The sequence below is a fragment of the Myotis davidii genome, unplaced genomic scaffold, assembly GCF_000327345.1.
Source record: "Myotis davidii unplaced genomic scaffold, ASM32734v1 scaffold217, whole genome shotgun sequence".
In the NCBI taxonomy this organism is placed as follows: domain Eukaryota; kingdom Metazoa; phylum Chordata; class Mammalia; order Chiroptera; family Vespertilionidae; genus Myotis; species Myotis davidii.
The window spans coordinates 11,383,426-11,389,407 of record NW_006290034.1 but is presented as its reverse complement, the minus strand read 5'-3'; the positions used below and the strand labels follow the sequence as shown (position 1 = coordinate 11,389,407).

General features: G+C 47.5%; 1 pseudogene; it reads left to right on the top strand.

Annotated features, from left to right (window-relative positions):
* The first annotated feature begins 282 nt into the window (after positions 1 to 282).
* Positions 283 to 4,482, top strand: LOC102773059 (annotated as a pseudogene).
* Positions 4,483 to 5,982: the final 1,500 nt, after the last annotated feature.

Sequence of the window (5,982 nt, the reverse complement as noted above, 5' to 3'; positions counted from 1 at the left end):
CACAAATCCATGCACCAGGCCTCTAGTCTTTTATTAAATACAGAAACAATATTAAAAATAGTAAAGTATAACAAAATATACCTTCCTAGATAAATATATATGATAGTGGTACATTTAAAGGTAGAACAATACAAGTACAACCTCAGGAACATGGGCCTGTTCCCTGCCTTTGTCTCCTGGTGCACACCATAGCACCAAGCCTGCAATTGCTTGCCAGAGCCTCTTTGCGATACAGCACAAGGAATTCAGTGCATGGAAACAACTGGTGAAGCAGACACAGGCGAAGCCTCAGGATGGATGTTACCATCTCAGAGCTCATACAGCTTTCTGCAGAACCTGCTAGTGACTTAGGTGAAAACTTTGGGCCCGTATGTTAAGTGGCAACCATGATAACCTGACTATGTACATGGATTTAGTGGATGGCATTATTTTTTAACCAATCATGTTGCAAACAGATCCCAGTCCTACAAATCAGCACATCAACAATAATGTGCATCTTCGTATTCAGAACCTGACCAACTTGATGAGAAATATTAAGACCTACTACCAGGAAGTTCTCCAGCAGCTGATCATAATCAACTTGCCCAATGTTTTATTGACTGGCAAAGACCATCAGGAAAAAGTATAGAGGAAATGAAGGTGCTGTTGCTGGGTTATGTTGTCCAGTGTGAGAGGAAAGAGGAATTTCCTCATGGTCATTGAGACCCATGCTGGGATTATGGCCCATTACCAGGAGGTGAGCCATAATCAGGAGAATGTATTTGCCCTGCAATGGATGGAGGTTCCAGACATGGCCCTGGAGGTGCTAGAGGCCCTCCCATGGAACATGGTGTTTCACCTCAGGAGGCTCAGAGATGTGCAAGATGAATGCACGGAGCTGATCATCGACCTGACTCAGGAGTGGAAGTACCTCTAAGTATAGAGGCCTCTCAGCCCCCTCAAGTCTTCCAGTGCCGAGTCCACACCCAGCCCTACCAGCAGCCTCTCCAGCAAGTATCAGCAGCACCTGGCTATGGAGCTGGCAGACACCAAGGCCAGGCTGAGCTGCATCAGGCAGGAGCTGGAGGAAAAGACAGAGCAGCTTATGGATACTACACACGAGGTAGATCAGTTGGTGATGGAGCTGCAGAAAGTCAAGCAGGAGAACATCCAGCTGGCGGCTAGTGCCTGGTCTGTTCGTGCCTACCTTGATGAGCTGGACTCTCTAGGGAGAAGGCGAATCATGTGGAGAGGCTGGAGATGGAGCTAATGCACTTCAGGGAGAAGCTGAAAGACACGGACTTCTATAAAGCCTGCATGGGGGAGCTGAGAGAAGATAATATCACTTTAACTGAAATCAAGTCCATTCTGACGCAATAGTTGACTGCTGCTTGGACCCAGGTTGATAAAACTTTATGAGCTGGAGAAAGAGAACCTGCAGCTGAAATCTAAGTTTCAAGACCTGGAATTGGATCGAGATGTAGACAAGAAATGCACTGAGGAGCTGCTGAAAGAGAACATTACCCTCGAGACTGCACAGAAGCAGAGCATGAACGAGTCCACACACCTGGGTTGGGAGCTGAAGCATCTATCCAAGAATGCAGACCTGTCAGATGCTTCCAGGAAGTTGTGTTTCAGTTGAAAGAATGCACCACCAGCCACATCCTGAATTTGGAGGAGGAGAACGAGAGCCTACAGAGCACGATCCAGGAGCTGTGGGATGCGTCCCTGGCGCTGGAGGAGAGTAGCCTCATAAGCGGTGAGCTGGAGAAGAACCAGAAGCTCAGCAAGATTAAAAAGTTGCAGATCCAGCTAGAAAGAGAAAATCAAGAGCAACCGGGATTTGGAGACCTTCGGTGTAGAAGTGATCAAAGACACAGAGACGGTGAAGGCTGATAAAGCTAGGCAGATCAAGGATCTTGAGCAAAAAAAAAAAAAAGCATCATCTCAGCCAAGTGATGTGGTTGTTGTGGAGAGGTCACAGGACAGCACTAAGGTCCACTTAAAGGACATCTAGAATGAAAACAAAGTCATTCACCAGACGGTGACAGAGACCAGCAGCAAATTCAGCAAGCTGGAGTTCGAGAAGCAGCAGCTGCACAGGGACTTGGAGAAGGTGAAGCAGGTGGAGGAGCTGGAGAAGGAGATGCACCGCTGCAGAAGGAGAAGAAGCTGGCCAAGGCGGTCACCTCCCTGACAATGGCCACCGAGAAGGTCGATACCCTGGAGTGTGAGAGTCAGAGCCTGATGCTGGAGTACCGGAGGCTGCGTAAGTTTCCAGAGGCCCTGCAGAATCTGTCAGTACAGCTCTAGGGTCTGGAGTGGGAGAACCTGCAGCTGGATGAGGAGAACCTGGAGTTGCATAGGATTGGGAGTGACCATGCACTTTATGGGTGCCAAGATGAGCAGATCGAGGAGGAGAACCAGGAGCTTGAGCAGGAGGAGGAGGAGCTGCTGAACGCCCTGTGCAAGAAGTAGGAGCACCTGGAGCTCAGCTACCAGAGCATGAGTGCCAAAAACCTGTGGCTGTAGCAGAACCTGGAGAGCGAGCTCAGGGAGCTGGAGGCAGAAAACCAGGCCCTGCAGTAGGATGTGGAAGTCTAGTGGCTACCAAGGAAGCAGTGGGAGAAGTTAGAGAAGACGAAGATGGCCCTGGAGCAGGAGGTGGCCCAGGTGGTAAAAGACAAGCTGCTGCTGGAGAAGGAGGTGAATAGGCTGTGGCAGCAGGTGTAGCTCAAGGGCATGGTTTTGGATGACATCACCAAGCTGTCCATAGCTGAGAAGAGCTGCGCTCTGGACAAGGAGCTGGCACACTGCAGACACAGCCACCAAGATGAAGGAGTTGGAGAAGGACAACAGAGACCTTACCAAGCAAGTCACCATGCACAAGAGGATGCTGGTGACCCTGAAAGAGGAACTGGTGCTGGGGAAACTGAAGAATCAGCAGCTGACCAGTGAGCTGGACAAACTGAGCCAGGAGCTAGAAATGGTCAACCTCCACAAGGAGCTGCTGCTGCAGGATAACAGCAACAGCAACCCAAAATACGAGATTTTGGGGGGCAGGAATGAAATATTAAAAATGACACTAGCCATGAAAGAAGAAAAGATTGTGTTCTTAGAAGCACGGGTATGAGAGAAAGCCAGCCTGAACTAACAGCTACAGAAGGCACTTCAGGTGCTGAAGAAGTGTGAGCTCCTCAGGCAGAACCAGGAAGAGGGGAAGCACCTGTAGCACTCTTTGAAACACCCAGTGGGAAGTTGGTTGCTGGTCACCAAGAGGAGAGCTGGGGGCTGAGCCATAAGAAAGCCACCATAGAGATGCTTCAAGTGAAGGACCTGGCCAGCAAGCTGGAACGGAACAATGCAGCTCAAGGATCAGCTGCAGCACTTGGAGACACAGAACATGGCCTTCAGCAGTCAGATCCTGACACTGCAGAAGCAGAGTGCTTTCCTGCAGGAGCATACCACCATGCTGCAGACCCAGAAGGCCAAGCTGCAGGTGGAAAATTCTACTGAGCTGCCAGAGCACCTTGCTCACCACACAGTATACATTACTCCAGAACCAGCAGGTGGCCAAGGACAGGCAGCATGAGAACCTGCAGCAGCAGCAGAAGCAGCTGATGGCAGCCTATGAGGCCCTGCTGCAGGATCACGAGCACCTGGGCATGCTCCACAAACACCAGTCTGAGGCATATGGAGCCAGCACAGCTCCCTGAAGATATTTCATTGGATCCTGGAGTTGGAGCACAAGGCACTCGGGGAGAGGCACGAGGGCATGCTGAAACATAAGGCAGAGCTGGAGGAGCTGGAGAAGTCTTGAACAGTAAGCAGGAGGCTCTGCGCAGGAGCAGAGGATGAACACCATCACCACTGATGAGAACCAGAGGCTGTGGGAGAGCTAGACAGGGTCAATTTCCTGCACCAGTATCTGAGGAGGGAGTACAAGGAGCTGTACGCCCACACCAATGAGCTGAAAACCTCGCTAAATGACATGCAGATGGAGGTGAACTGCTGGCAGATGAGTTGAAGGAGGGGCACCAGATCATGGACATCTCATTGATCAAGCTGGACAACCACTGCGAGCTGATCTCCCGGGAACTTGGAGGAAGAAAATCATCACTTCTCGATCCAGACGTTGAATGAGCAGAACCAGAGGTTTCTAGAGCAGAACACGGAGAGCAAGGATCAGTACCACGAGGAGCAGGAGCAGTACATAGACAAATTCAATGCCTTATAGAAACATAAGGAAAAACTGGAAGAAAAAATCTAGGGTCAGTGTAAGTTCTGTGATCCTGCTCCAAAGAAGAAAAACCACTGGACTGGAGTCAAAGCCTTAGTCAAATTCATCAAACCAAAGAGGGTTCCAGAGAATGACCAGAGTCAACCACAGACAGCCCTCCCTGGACGCTGGAGTTCTCAGACCAGGCCTCACCCAGTATTTCTCAGCCTCTTAAATCGCAGTGGTCTCTCTCCAGGGCACCCCATCATGCTCAAACTGGGTAGAATAGTGAGACACCCAGAGCGGGGCCCGCAGGAAAAGGCCCTGGGGACCTAATATCAAAGAAAGGGTCCCTGCATGGTGGCAGCTTTGACCTCACAGATGCCTCCTCTGATCCACCCATGAAGCCCTGGCTGTCAGAACTGGGCTCCTGGACCTGTTCATCCTCAGCCATCACAGGTTGATAATCACTGTCTTAAAGGAATAGATCTAGAAAGCTCTAAGTGTACGTTAAAGCTTAATAGAAATAATTGCAGGATAATACATGACTTAAAAAATTATCGGGACATCATCCTCACCATCATCATGGCTCTTCTTCAAATCAGATGATCATTCAATGACTTTATGCCATAACCAAGCCACTGTGCTACAATGTCTCTTACCCTCTCTCAGGCACTTTCCCTCAAACAATCTCACACTCCACATGTTAATTCGTTTTTAAGTTTTATTTTTCTGTTTTTCTTTATAGGCTTAGTTTTAGTAGCTGGATTTCTGTTGGTAGCCTGTAGATTTTATTACTTTAGGAGTAAAATTTTTTCACTATGTTAAATCATCTGGTAAAGCTGGAGTTAGTAGGATTTTTTGTGGGTTGTTTTTTTTTTTTTAATTTTGTAGACTTTCCTTTAAGCAAAAACTAGCCAGGCTGTTTTGCTGCAAAAAGTAAATTAGTCTTATGATTGAGATATTAGATCAGGTTCTCTAACAGCTTGCAAGTAGCTACAGGAAGCGTAAACACAATTACCAAAGGGTTCTTTATTTTCACTCACTGTACCTGGTAACCCATCTCAAAGAAGCCCTTTTATAAGTTACACCAAATATAACTACATTTGTTTAAGCCCTGGCTTTTATCATCATAAGAATAAATAAGACTGTCACATTCACTCAAACACATACATGCACACAGATTAACTTGAGTACTAAAAATGTATTATAGTAGTATTAAGTTTTCTTGAGTTTGAATTTAAGACCTATAATAAGAAGAGCAGCTTGTAGAAACACTTGAGAGATGGCAAGGGTCCCTGCATGGTGGCAGCCTTGCAAGACTACAAAGGTCTCTACAAGAACTCTGTAGAATGGCTCAAGCATGTCAAACTCACTGCCCGCAGCAAGTATGACATGCTTGCTGTAGATTAATGTGTAACAATCTAGTTCCTGCTATTTAGTGCTATGTAACAAACCATGCCAAAAATATTAGCTTAGAGTAATAACTTCATTTATCTGGCTCTAAACTCTGAAATTTGGGCAGGGCTCAGTGGGGACAGTTAATCTTTGCTCCACTTGGTATCAGCTGGACAGGACCTTAGGGTAGAGGCTTGAAGCATTTCACAGATCACTCACTCACAAGTCTGGTAATTGATCCTGGCTATTAGCCCAGTCTCAGTTTATTTCCAATTGGGCCTATCCATGTGGTCATTTTGTGTGAGTCTGGGCTTCCTTGTGGCACACTGACTTGTTTGAAAGTTAAGCATTCAAAGAAAGAGAAAGTTGTGACTTGGTGTCAGAAG